General features: G+C 40.2%; 1 long non-coding RNA gene across 2 annotated transcripts in view; it reads left to right on the top strand.

The window, feature by feature from the left end:
* Positions 1–10,272, top strand: part of LOC120751316 (uncharacterized) — a 43,701-nt gene extending 33,429 nt beyond the window's left edge. Inside the window, exons 2-5 of one of the 2 annotated variants that reach the window (XR_005700380.2) lie at positions 4,297–4,755; positions 5,841–6,109; positions 6,800–7,511; positions 8,309–10,272. This is a non-coding gene — a long non-coding RNA (uncharacterized LOC120751316). Of the gene's footprint in view, positions 1–4,296; positions 4,756–5,840; positions 6,110–6,799 lie in introns of both variants that reach the window. The other variant, XR_005700379.2, reaches the window with a different exon arrangement.
* The last annotated feature ends 4,193 nt before the right edge of the window (positions 10,273–14,465 follow it).

The following is a 14,465-nucleotide window of genomic DNA, read 5'->3' as shown; positions in this document are numbered from 1 at the left end:
TCTATAGAGAAGATGAAAGTTGGGATTCTGAATGAAGAATCAGACTCTGCAAGCTGGAATTCCAGGAGAAACTTCTCTTCTTGGTACCAGCTCCACAAATCTTCAAATTTCTTACAGAGGATCACTCCTTTCTTGGTCTCTGCTCCCTGTGTTTACAAAACGGAGGTATCCTGCACACTTTCATCACATCAGAGGCAGTCAGCCTCTTGGCAGGACACGGAAAGGTTGTTTCTAATTAGTTTTTTACATGCTAATGCTGCTTTCAAATATTGCTAATGATCCAGCAATTATTTCCAAGCGTCCTTTTAGTTTCCTGTGACCTTGTGTGCTTCCTTATTGCCTGTTGCAGTTATTTTTTGCATTTGAAGACACAGGGAAAACAAGAGAATGAGGATCCATTGATTTTTTGAAAGTCTTGCATAGCTCTGGGAGCAAAGCTGAGCAGTTTTGTGATTGACATTTACAATCAGCACCAATATACACGTCTTGAATTCTCTCAGCAGAGAGTGGGCGTAAATTAAGGAGGCGTGACTCCTGTGAGATAATTTAGTCACTTTCTGTGATCTACGTGAAGTCTTCTTGTTGGATTCGTGTGAAGAAGTGGAGCTGTGGAGGTTAACTTGGAAGAATCCATGTGCAGAAGCGTAGGACCTATTGAATTCCTTAAGTAGGAGTTGTTATTTATGGGCTGTCCTTGGGAAGACTCTGGAAGAGAGTAGTAATTGCTCACTGCTTCTGTATAATAAAGGATGGTTAAATTCCCTTATACACTGTAGAATATTTTCCAGACAGCCAGTATTTTATATGGAGTCGTAGTAGTGAGGTTACAAAACCGTAATTAGGATGTGTGACTTAATTGTTCTGGGTTATGATGGGGTTCTGTTGGGAATTTCAGTCACTGCTGCGTGAACCAAAGGTGGATAATTGTTCTGGAAAAGCATACATCTTGCAAGATTGGATATTTAACAGCAAGAGTCTCTTTGCCTGGGGATGTATACAGTTACTACGTAAAAGTGGCTCTGCCAAAGAGAATAAAGCACCCAGTGTGCTGCCTTTGTAAAGCGCAGAGATAATTTTAAGCACAAAACTAGTTTTTATCAGGGTGGAGGACGCTGAGAGCTGTGGACAATAGCAGAGAGAGTTTTATTGTGTTTCAGCTTAATGGTGCAGTGCAGGAAAGTCAGTGTTGAATCAGAGCTGCTCTGTAATCATTTATCAGGGTCAGGAAAAGGGTGTTCTCTACGGAGGGAACATGCTGTGCCTGAGATCCAAGGGCGATGTTGCTGGCCAATATAAGCATGTTCTTCCAGGATAGTGTTGCATAAGGACCAGGAACGAGGGATAAACAATTTGCTGTCCTTGGACTTGGGTTCCTGCTGAAAGGCATTTGAATGAGACCCTTCCATCACACAAATGTCTGTCTTCCAAGTGCAACTTGTTTACTTTAGCACATTGGCAAATAAATGTATGGCAAATTCCAAAGAATCCCAGACAGTGTGAAGGAAGTGCTTCAGTGCTCAATAAACTTCCAATTAAAAAAGAATTGGGAAGCTAGACAGACAAAAGCACTCAGGCTCTGGCATTGCACCTGTCCTACCAAGGGCCCTTGGTGATATTTGTCATCACTAAGGAGGAAAGAAAAAAAAAGGAAAGAAAGTGCTGTAAATTCAAGTGCAGTAGCAATAGCTAAGAAAACTACACTGGGATAAATTTTACATGGAGAGAAAACAGAAGGCAAACAGTGTACTTTTGGAAGTGACAAAGAGAAACATTGAAGCTGGGACTCTAAAGTCTTTGGAGAAGGGGTGTGGAGAAGAGAAGCCACGCTGGCTACAGCAATACATTTTTCTGTGACCTTGAGCGAGTCTCCGTGAGCACAAAAAAATTGTAAAGACAGTTGGATCATTCAGATTTTCAAAGAAATTCGATGGTTATACCTACCCTTGGAGACTCTCAATGATCTCTCACCAAGGGAGGGAAGAGGATTTAGCACTCCTCTATTTTGAGGGACTGTAACTACTAAAATAACCCTGGGGCATAAATGGAGAGTGAGTAGATTCACTTAGCAAGTGACATGGGAAATGAAGAAGTTAAGGACTTGCTGCCATTTACAGGCGAAAACATTCGGGAATTGTTTTCTCTTTGGTAGAATTTCTTTCAAGTTGGGAAAGTGTGGGGGTTTTTTTATTATTATTATTTTTGTAGGGTTTTTTTTTTTTTTTCTTTTTCCCTGCGGGACAAAGTCCTTGGTCCTACTATTGAACTGAAGGCTTATGCTCAGGGTGAACACAAATGAATACAGTGAAGGGCCGTGGTGTCCTGTGGCATTCCCCTTGCTTGTTGTGCAGAGAGAAAGGCTCACTGAATGATCTGTTCCTGTAAATGAACCTGTGTGCCACCATTTTGGCACTGCTGTACTGATTGTTAGTCAAGCAGTAGGTCTGGCCATTTGATCTTCAGAGACCCAAACTGGCATTCCAGGGGAGAAATAGCGGTCACAGAACTTCTTTTTTTTTTTGAAGTGAGGGACCACAGCATAAATCCTCCTAGAAAAGGTCTTGTGTTGCCCTTTTCTCTACCTGCAAAGCCTTGTAGAGTGGCAAATTTGCGAAGAGATGGAGACAGGGGGTCAAAACTCCTGAGGAGCAGGAATTTAACTCTGCACATGGCTCTGATGGGGAGAGGGAATGTGAGCAGAAAAGCATCTGGGGGCTTTGTCCCATGGCACTCACTAATACTTCTCTCTACTGGCATCTGTAAAGAAGTAGAATAGTAGTGTTACAGGTAAAAGGCACTACCAACCCCAGATTTTGCTGCTTTGCCACTGTTCTATTCCCCACTGTGCTAGCAACAGAAATGCATGATGGAGTTACCTTAAACACCCTCTGGGAGCTAGTTTCATGGCCACAGGACAGAAAGAAAATAAAACTTCTGTGGTCATTAAGAACATTCGACAGAAGCCTAGTGAGTAGCTTGCTAAAATCCTTGCGACCTCCTAAATATATTTGAGGGAAGAAGACCGGCAAAAGTCATAGCGAAAAACCAACCTTCCATACAGCATGTAAAACTTTATAAATCAATTATAGAAACTTTGTAATAATTTGTCCTATGTCAGATAGGCTAGGCTGAAACCTGCTAGTAAGCAAGTTGCAGGGCTCTCAGTCAGATGTGCCCAAGGAATAACAGCAGCATTTAGGAACTCCAGGGAAATAAAGTGCCGTGGTAACTCAGCCCTTAGAGGAATACTCTAAAGGGAGGGAAAGGAAGAAAAGAAAAACTACATTAGCTATTAGCTTGACAGTTCTTGGCCTGAGGGGTAATTCTTCCAGGCAGTATCATGCAGATAATAAATTTATTTTATTGTTTTGGAGACAGTTTTTTCCTTTAAAGAGAGATGCCATTCCAGACATTTTCTTCTCCATTAAGTACAGCTTATGCAAATGGGGAAAGCTCTGTTTTTTCACTGGAATCTGGGGAGCCTGTCCTGTAATTGGAACAAACAGCAGAGGAACTCCTAATGCTCACTAGGCTATTTATTCTGCACAGAACTTTCTCTGTTACCAAAATATCCATGTCTGCCCTTTTTCTGAAAGGTGGGGAAGGGGCTGAGCATCTCTTAAGCCCTGGTGGGAAGACAGATGCAGAAGGTAAGGTCACATGTGGGTGTGGCAGTCAGGAACACAGTCCTGATCCTGTGGAAGGCTTCTAATGCGATTTGAGGCAGTTTAATCAGAGGCACTGCTCCCTGACTTACCCTAATGGCAAACAGCAGGGTTAAAGCCCCTTGCCTCAAAAGGGTACCATAATGACTAACATTTTCTGAAGTATTTAGGTGCCAAAGATGATGGTAACAAAGAAAAAAATAATTATTTTGTGGCTTGAGATTATTTGCATAAACTGTGCTTACTTACCTGTGGTAAATAAGCTCTAGCAGGTAATGAGAAGATCTGAAACAAGATCTTTTTAGTTATTAAAGTTGTGTTTCTGGTCCTTCCCTTCATCCTTCTGATATACTGTTGTTATGGCAACAGTGTTTCTGTCAATAGTTCCATAAGAACCATCCTTGCACTTTTACCTGTTTTGGCTCAGTCAAGCTTATCTTTATATATATTTTTTTAAACCAGAACAAATGTAATCATAATTTTGAGCAGTACTTCACTTGCTCAAAGAGGGCTGTGACAAATTCATCATATCTGCTATAAAGTACTGTTTTTTCTTTAACACAACCTGTATTAAATAACAGTACTTGTTACTGCACCACAACAGCAGTGTTGTATTTCTTTTTTAATGTTCTAGAGTTGGACAAAAGAGGGCTTCACAGGAACTTGCTTGCAACTCTTAATAACTGTGAATGAATGGAACTGGTATGATCAAGTTCACATGTAGTTTACTGCCAAGGATTATATTTAATTCTGCTGTCACAGACCCTATTTATAAGCTTCTGCATTGCTCCAAGAAGAGACGTTAGGAGGGGGCTGTCTTGGACGTCACAGGACGCGCAGCTCCACACGCAGCAGCGCCAGCGCTTGCTGATCATCCCCCGTCCTATACGGGAACAGCAAAGTGGCACTCTGACAGGATGGTGAAAGAGGCACGAGGAGTCCCAAAATAACAGATGGCAGCGAAGCGCTATTGGGTCTCCTAAGGGTTCCACAAGGAATGGAGGTGTGTGATAGTACGAGCTTCCAGATGGCAGACTGTAGAAAAGACAGTCTCATGGTCTGCTCTTGCGAATCCGAACCACGTCACAGAAAGGTATGGTTATTTACAGGGAGGAGGAGGTGTTTTAAAATTTTTTGTGTGATATTTCACTAGTTGGATGTGCTTACTCAAGTCACGTTATGAAGTGATTTCTGGACAGCTAGAGCAGAAACTTACACGCATTTGTGTCATTCAAAAGCTTGGTGTGGTCAGTTCATTTCCTTAGCTCCACTTGAAGTCTGTTTTTATTTCCTTGAGCACACCAGTTCCCTCCTGTAAAAATGTATAGAAATCATCTCATGACCAAATATGAAGAAAAAAAAGATCAAACCTTGACACATCGTAAGAATACGCAATATTGGAGTATTGTGTCTTTAACTTCTGTTTGTTTGGGAAACATCCCTCAAGGTGGATTTAATCTGAAATGTTGTTTCAATCTGAGGGTTGTGACTTGGAAACCCTAATCTATTAATTAATTGTTGACTACCACAGGTCTTAGATCATTCTTCCTTTTATAATATGAAAAATATAAACTATAGCCTGATGTTTGATAAATATATTTATTTTTGTTATATAAATCTTGGAATAAATCTTAGTGAAAGAATGATCTTGGGACTAGTAATTTTGTATCTAGTGATTTTTCTTATCTTTTGGCTGTTCATAAACATTCTTTGTTTCCACTTTACTAATACTCATTTTCTCCTTATTGGTGGAGAGGGATTGGCTGAAACTAAGGGGAGGGAACTCATTTTAGGATGTCCACCCCCTCAATTTGTCTTAAACAAAGACAGCAGCCATCAGTGCACATTGTTTGGGACGCTCTTTGCAGCTGAAGCATTCTAGGTGCACTGAAATACTCAAGTGTGTTTTGGGATTTGGAGAGCAAGTTGAGGCCATTTTGAGATTTGGGTTATTTGAAAAAAAAAAAACCAACTACTATTCTGAACAAACACACCTGATGATATTTACCTGCTCATTGTTTCATGAACTGTGTAACTTTTGGTCTCTACATGGGCTTTAGCAGTTAGTGAGCTCTTACTAGCACTGGTCTCAATAACCAGATTTTAGAGAATTTTATGTACAATTTCAACATGCAAGAAGAGGTTTGAGGGTGTATTTTCTTTGCCTCTTGCTTTTAGGCTGTATCTATGTGCGCTAGCAATTCCATGAACCGAACAGTAGCTGGAAAACCTTGCTAGTGAGGCCTTTACATCTCCATTGAGCGCTGCCTTGTCAGGTTTCTGTGGGACTCGATTTAGCCTGGCATTCTGAACTGAGTACTGGCATCAGATGGGCTTGGAAGCTGCTCAGAGCTTCAGTCATTGATTGACTCTTCTGTGCCATTGAAGCTTGGGTGTGCAGTCACTGAGTACTTCTGGAGGTGATGCTGTCATCGCCTTCGTGCCCTGTAGGTACAAACAAGCTGCAACAAAGCGTAGTGTGGTTTTCCCAACCTCTCTATATTTTTTTTTTACCACATTTCCCAAGTTCCTTTCTTTGATGGTTAAACTAATTCTTGTGTAGATGAAGAAATGGAAAGATCCTAACCTGCTCTGAGAATTCATCTACTGGACGTTTTACCAGTAGCTCAGCAACTTTAGAAAATCTTTATAATGTACAACAAACCACTTAGTGAAAAAATTAATATGCTTTTTCAAAAACCAATTAAGTACAGTTCTGTTCATTAGTGGTATTCATCATTCATTGGCATTTGCTAGCTGCTCCAGTTGGTTTGCATTGCAAATTAATTTAATTTTTCATGGATGGCTATGAATGTGTATGAGCTATGTTATTCATATGTAAATATTCTTTTGATTAACTCCATCTTCACTTGCCAATGCCCTAAAATGCTTTGATGTGTAATATTCTTCAAGCTTTTGGGCCAGGAGTTTAGCCATGCTGCATTTTCCAGCAGTTTGTCTGCTCCCACAAAGTCTTTCATTTCTCCTCAACAAAAGAGACTATGGAAACACTTCCTCTGTCTAACTGGGAATGTTGGTTTCCTATGTGTTAGATTTTATTGTATGCTTGATTGAAAATGCTGTTTTGATGTATTCCTTGGAGCACTTTCAAAAGCACTTTTTTTTTTTTTCCCAAGGTTAAATTGAGAGGATGATAACTCCTGAATTCTGTCAAGAGAGCTTTTCCACATTCCTACATGCTGTTCCTGAGACACTTACTAGCGGGGCGTTGATTTATAGCCAGAAGGTAACCTCCTTCCAAGACAAAACAGCAAGAAATTTGTTTGAAAATATCATGCTTGTTTTATTTCTACAGCTGGTGATCGTAAGAACAAACTTTCATGCTTAAGCAGTACAGTTGACTTGGGGGCCAACTGCCATCAGCTTAGAGAGGTCTTTAATTTGCATTTGGGACCCAGTCTCTAAGAGCTGGCTTGAAGAATGCGAATCCTCACGAACAGGTTTCCTTACACAGAAATATTGAGGTCTGCTGCACCACCTGTAAGAACAAGCCGTGGTTCAGCTCCTGGTCATCATGCTGGTGATTCCAGGACTGGACAAATCAATTGTTACAATCAATGTCTGCTGGATCCTGCCCAGTAGCTTAATCAAAGGTGCTAGTTCACCTTGGATCCTACTGACAACATGCCAGAGAGAAAAGTGTCTCACCTGTGAGCAAAAGGATGTGTGTGTGCTTTTGGCCAATAAACTACCAGAAGGCATAGAGGCTGAAGAACAAAATTTTTCCTCATCTCAGAAGAAACTCATCCTGATTTACATTCTTGTAGCTGAGAAAATAAAAAAAGAGTCTCTGAATATCTTAGCAGACGTCATCCGATTGGAGAAAAGGTTAGGTTTGCACATTTACGGTCTATAATAGTATTTCTCTTCCTCAGCCACTGTTGGTCAGACCTGTGTGTGTGAAATGCAAATGCACAAAGTGGGAGAGTGAGAGGGAATGTCATGTTATAGAAAAAAATTGAGCAGGAATAGGAGTGAATAAATTCAGAGAAAACTTGTCCATTAGTCACTCAACCTCATTGCTTTTTCAGCTGCCTTTCACGTCTTCACTTGCATCTCCTAAAAGTATTTTCTTTATGAATGTAATTGTAAAAAAGCTAAACGTAGGCTGTTGGTAGTGCTGGGTTCGGAAGTACAACACTTAATTAGAAATAAAGCACTAAAATGTGTATCTGTCTGAGAAATGGACATAACTATGATTGTGATGGTAATGAATCCATTGTTATTAAGAGGTACTTAACAGAACTGTGGTGGATTACCTCGTGAAGGCACAAGCTGCACACTTTAGCTCTCCAAAATTACTCTACTTGGTTCTCTATAAAAAGGATTTTTATCTTCCTTTAGGCCTTTCCAGTTTTAGCTCTTCCTGGGGAATGAAATTAAGAATCTGGGTGTACAGTCCTAGACAAACCAGCTAATACTCTTTTTACTTTAAACAGTATTGCTTTATATTAGAACAACTGGAATAGACTTGTGGAGAACTTGATTTTTGCAGTCAAAGAGACTTGGAGTGCTAATTTTTGTGCCAGTGTGATTTAAGAGCTGTCACAGCCTCCTGGTAGAAAGGATGCAAAGCTATCAGTGCCCCTTCTACTGCTAGCACTTCCCAATTTCTCTCCTTGCAGCCACAGGATGGAAAGAACTCCTTTCCTGCAACAGCCTCCCCCACCGCTCTGTATCACCTCCAAGACTGTGTAAAGATAAACCCTATGTGTGAGTGTCTAATCTGAACAGAAAGAAAGCCTTGCATGTCATTAGGAATAGCTCTGCACTCACCTCACTGACCTAAGGTGTGGAAATAGCTATTAGGATATCCTGCCAAAGGAGAGGAGATTCTTCATCGCCCGCACGTTGAATTTGGAGCCTGAAAGCGCCGCTGTGTGATCATGGGAGAGCTCTGAAGTGGCAAAGACCTAAACCTGCTTCCTGCAGTAACCATGTGTTGGGGAAAAAGTGAGGGTACTCCTCTGTCCTGTCACAACAAGCTAAACTTGTGGGAATTCTCCCAAACCATCCCACGTGGCAAGGCCAAGCTTTTTTCAGAGTGCTACGTAGGTATTTACCTATAGATTTCTTGCTACAATTTCCAAAGCCAGTTTCATGCCTGACATGTTTCTTTGACACTGATTAGTATCTCAAAAGGGCACTTTGATTATTTTTTTTCCTTACAGGCAGGGGTGATCAGGAAAATGACTGTGTCTGAAATATGAATAATTAGGAAGTTCTCTTATTCTTATTTTGGTTTACTGCAACCAGAGACTAAACCTATGCATTTATTTTTCTTCTCCTTATTCCCCTCCTATCTCATATAGGTAAAAACATTGTGGTATTAATTCCCATAAGAGGAATGGAATAGGTGAATATTTGATACACTGGAATGAATAGTTTTATGTAACTTTTTGCCAACTCAGTATATCCAGTGATTGATAATTCTCTTTAGAAGTAGAAATGACTGGGACTGTAATATTTTAAAAGTATTACACAGCACTTTTAGACTATTGTGAAGGGGAGAAATGTTAGTAGCTGCCATTTTTACTGTAAGGAGATGTTCAGAATTGAACTTAAAGTGCACTGAAGGAATGATACTCGTACCTAATGCCCTTAAGAGGGCGCTTAATCACCACTGCTTTTGTTTTTAACATCTCTTATTATAATGTAATTTAAAAATAATCTTCCACTGTACTAGGTTAACATCTGACTGCAACTTCTTTGGGCTAGTTGTGGTTACTGGCATCGATAGATACAAGTATGCAGCCGCACTGATTTAGTTAGGCTTATTTTATGTAGTAGCTGTGTCAGTTCACACAAGTGCCACTTCCACCCAGAGCAGCAGGTGCAAAGCAGTTTCCCACCCCTTAAAAGAAACAGCTTTTCATTGCGCAGAAGGATTCTGAATTGATTTGAGGTTTTCTTTGGCTCTGCCTTCTGTGATAGTCGTCATCTCATGAAATAAGCACTGCCTGTTGTGCCTGAGGTTAATGGGAAAAAGATACTTAATTAGCTTGCCATAGATCTAGGGGACCGCTGTACCTCTTTTTTTTTTTTTTTTTTTTTTTTTTGGACCTTGACCAGATTATTGCATATTTCGGAGACAAAACTGATGAAAGAAGCTATTTGGCCATCCTTCTGTCCATCCATCTTAATACATAAAACAAACCATTACTTCTGTTCTGAAGTGGTAAAGGGTGGCTCTGAAGGGCTCACAAGCTCTAGAAAATGTGGTTCTGGAGGCTTTGGAGCAAAGGAACTTCTGCATCTTTTGCCTTTGCATTTTGTTGCTCGTGCTGGGGAGGTCTTGGTACTTGATGCATTCTCAGACTGGTTCCAGTCCTTGAAGGTGCCACCAGGTGAAACAAGCATGACAGGTACTTGATGAACAATAAGGACAGAACTGCAGCCTTCCAGTACTAGGAAAAGAAATGTTACAGGTTTTCTTAATGCACTGACATGTCACAAACTATTTTACATCTGAGAAGCTCCTCCAGTGTCAAAGTGACTTAAAAGTTATTGCTGATGTGTCATAGGAGGCATGTGAAAATAAAGGAGCCTCTTCCAGAGGTAGCAGTGGAGACCTCTGGTTTGTGTTTTTATTTTATTAATTGGCTATGTTTTAACTGCTGACATTGAAATTTCCTCTGTTGCTTACAGTGGAGCTCACAAGTGGGATCTTCTAAAAGAACAGGTTATATCCTATGGTCTCATAATCACTATAAAATGGTACAGGCAGAAGTGGTCCTGAAGGAAGCTGCTGTAGTTATCACTAGCAAGCAAATTCTCCTGTCAGAACTCTAACAACTGCTAAAACACTTCCTGTCCACTTTAGATGCATTTGTTTTTAAAAGGTGAAAAATTGTTTGAACTGAAATCCAGAAAACTCTGAAGCTATAAATCAGCATATGAAAATTTTGCCTTTGAAGACTGTCTATGGTCAAGTGTTCATTGTGCATAAATATATAATGTAATGATGGATTAATAATGGACAACTAATAATGGAGTTGCTCAGACAATTGATTACAGCTTCATTAAGTGAGATTACTCACTGTGATCTCAGTGCTACAAATTAGGTTTTGGTAATTTGACCTATTCTTTAATTTAGTGAAGTAGAAAAATAAATTGCTTAGGCAGGACACAATGTTAGTAAATATTTTCCTAACATTTTGTGAAATGTTTATTTAAAACAACAAATATTACCCTAATACCTGTTTATCCAAGAGAGGCAAGCTCATCTAAAATATTTTTGAAGGTAATGTTTTTATATTAAAAGCCTCAGGATGCTTTGTTTTCATTCACTTCTAATTTCCTCATCAAAAGAAATCTCTTTCAATTGCAGTGTGGGTGTTTTTGCACCTTAATTTGGGTAGAGGCTTTTCCAATAACTTTAAAAACTTGGACAGTAACAGCGTCTCAGGGGGATGCAACCCTACCTGGTAATTATTTCTGAGGAATGCTATGCTAAAGAAATCTGTTTGCACACAGAATAAGAGATGCCAGGTCTCTTTCTATCAGCAAATGCCAAAGTGGAATTTGCCAGCATGCCTAATAAATTACCCTCAGAATAAATGAAGGGCTTTTGCTTGAAGCAGAAACCAAAACTTGAGAAACATATTCCCAATTTTTAAAAACTTTGTGGTCTGCAGTATAGGGAACATCAGGAATAGGGAACATGAGCATAAGTTAAACAATTCAATTTATGCTACAATGGGTGGAATGAAGGTTGTGTCCACCCTCCATGGGATGTTGTACTGAAGGAATATTTTAAGCATTATGATTTGATGTTATGGTAGGTGGATCAGTACTCCAGAAAGTTTAACTTTCTAAAAGATGGATCTCTTATCACATATGATGGAGCTAATTTTCAGAGGGCTGCACTGAGAAATGCATTGGAGTGATGCATTTGTTGTGTGGCTTTTTTTTTTTTTTTTAATGTGATCTATTACAAAAAAAAATTTGGTAAAATAATAAAAAAAGAACCCTGAACATCAAGGTAGTGTTAAGAAGCAGGCATTCTTTTTTTGGCTGCATGCATGGGGGAATACCTCCTCCCAAATCCATGCATGCTGAGTACAGGGAAGTTTCAGTTTATGTATGTAAAAGACAGTATACATTCACTGATTGCCCCAGCATATGACAATCATTTTCCTGAGATCATTAACATATTTTGCCTCCCCTGTACCTGTGATATTTTTTTTGTCCTGGAGATCTCTCTGGTGGTCCCAAATGGTTGTAGACCCCAGTGCTACAGCTGACATACTCGAGTTGGCAGGGCATGGGCTGGTGAACTTCCAGCTCAATGGGCATCCTGCAGTTCCATAAGCTGGTGGGTTTGGTTGATATTAGCTCACCAGGTGTAGACAATTTATCATCTGGTAACCATCCAAATGTTTACTTCCCTTATGAAGTTCAGCTCCTTAAGGGCTTCATCGGAAAGGGATGTTTTGACATGACTCTGAAAGGTTTATTGTACTCACCTTTACAGTGAATGTCTCAGTTCAGAGACAACCTCGGAGAAAACACTCTGGAATCAATGCTTCCGCTGAAGAGAAGGACTTCAGTGTAATCCCTTTTGCCAGTGAGGAAAATGAATGCCAGTGGGTGAAAGTGGAGGAAAAAAACTCTGTTTATTAACAGAACAAAGTGCCCGCACACCACGAGGGGGAAAAAAATTGAATAAATGCAAGATATTGAACTTTGAGAACCTTAACCCCCCCCCCTCACTTCCATCCTTTCCCCACTCCAGCCCCCTTCCAGCAGAACAGAAAAAACCCAAGAAACCCCAGAATGACTGGGGAAGAAAACACACTTGACTGGCTGCTGGCAGGGAAGGCAAAATGGTGGTTGACCCCTTTGTCTCAGGGAAGGGAAGAAGGGAGTTTGCTCAGCAGCTGGGGCAAAACAGATGGGAAGCTGTTGAATTTCTGGTGTTGGTCTTATACTCACAGCAGATTTTGTTGTCCTTTCTCTTGTTGGTTCAGTTTTTTCCCAAGGTCTCAGCCTGGCTGGAGCTGCCCCTCTGCCAGTCTCCTGCAGGTCCCAGTCATCCATCTTGGCAATTGTCTGATTTTGGACCAAAACTAAGCCAAATAGTTTAAGAAAGAAAAAAAACAGAAGCCACCAAAAAATTGCTGCTGCAGCTTCCAAGGCAGGGAATGGTAAAAAAACCCCCTTCTTGCTTAAGCCACAAAAAACTAACCTAGCAAAGCAACAAAATAGTGTCCAGTCTGCGCTGCAACAAGCACACCGCGGAGAGAGTCTTTGAGCAGAAACCATGCCAGGTTTCCCAGGCTCTGCCCTTCTCTCAGATCCACCTGAAAGCTACACAGCCATTCTGGGCATAAAGCAGATGATCGGGAATGGAGTATCATCGTAAAATCACCCCAAGACTGCATTAGAACACATTGGTTAATAGGGTTACCAGTAAGTTTGAGGCGTGCTTAAAATGGTGCTTGATTTGTGGGAGGCTATTGCACAATTTTGAACAGATTTATTTCTCTCAAGTCCGAGTGCTAATTTTCAGGGCGTTGCGTATCTCATAATATCTAGAATTCTTCCCCTGTAAATAAGGAAGTTTTTAGATGATTCCGCCAAAAATGTACAGAGATTTCTCCTCCTTCCAAACACAATGCACATCCCTTAACATAGCATGAGCTACATTCTTATTCTATTTTTGTATAGACAAAACTATCAGTCTTCAATTATATAATCGACTGAATTTTACTCGTTACTTTTGAAAGCTGCAGGAAAAAAACATAGCACAAGGTTGGATCCTAAATCTTTTTTCATCCCAATCAGACTCAGTTATTAAATACATGGTCTTGAATAACTTGTAGAAATTTAACTTATACTTTGTATTTTTAGCTCAACCTTCAGTGCTAATCACTCGGGCTTTGTGAGAAACAGCACGCTGAAATGTTTGTGAAATAACCTTACTCTGACTTCAGCTTTCTTAAAATAGTCTCCCAAACATGGATAAACATTAGATGCTGTGAAACAGACCTCCCCTGCTAAGTGTTTGTAGCGCTGATTAACACAAATTTACATGAGGAATTTGAATGCCTGCTAGTGCTCTCTGTCTTGCTTAAAAATGTGTGTTGTCAGATGTGTATTGATAAACTTCTCATAGCAGATGGAAAAGAAAAAATGTTGATATTATGACTGATGTGGAAGTTTTCATTACTAGGACTGTTAATTTGTTAGATTATTAATTGAGTTTGTTAGTTCCTTAATTTATAGCCTGAGCCATAGGATTTCAGGGTAAATGCATCACTTTTAAAAATAATAGATGGTGTGTCACCTTACGAACACCAAGAAGCCTGGACCAGGATCAAGCTTTCAGCATTCCAGAACTCTAAAAAAAACTTTTTAATTGATAGAACTTGAAAACAAATGAACTTATGGACACCAATTCTCTCTTGTATCAGAGAAAAGGGAGAGGTGAAGAGAGCAGCATGGAGACAACTAAGGTCAGTGCAAACGTGGGAGAAGGAGTTGCTTTGGGAGTCAGGGCTGAGATACTTCTGCGAGCCCTGGTGAGGACTATAATAAAGCAAATTGTTTCCCTATAATTCGTGAAGTGCATGGGCGGACACAGAATTCACCCACAGCCCAGGAGAAAAAGGTAATCGTGCTGGAACAGATGGATCCTGAGAAGCTGTGATCTGGTGAGAGGCTTAAACAGAGAGAGAGAGAGAGAAAGAACCCTTGCTTCTCAGAGATAGAGGAAGAGGATCCTTGCTTTTATGCTGGAACAGCTCATCCTTAAAAGCTACACCCCATGAACCAAAT

The sequence above is a fragment of the Hirundo rustica genome, chromosome 3 (genome assembly GCF_015227805.2).
Source record: "Hirundo rustica isolate bHirRus1 chromosome 3, bHirRus1.pri.v3, whole genome shotgun sequence".
NCBI classification, from domain to species: Eukaryota; Metazoa; Chordata; class Aves; order Passeriformes; family Hirundinidae; genus Hirundo; species Hirundo rustica.
Note: the sequence above shows the minus strand (reverse complement) of the source record. Positions and strands in the feature narration are given on the sequence as shown.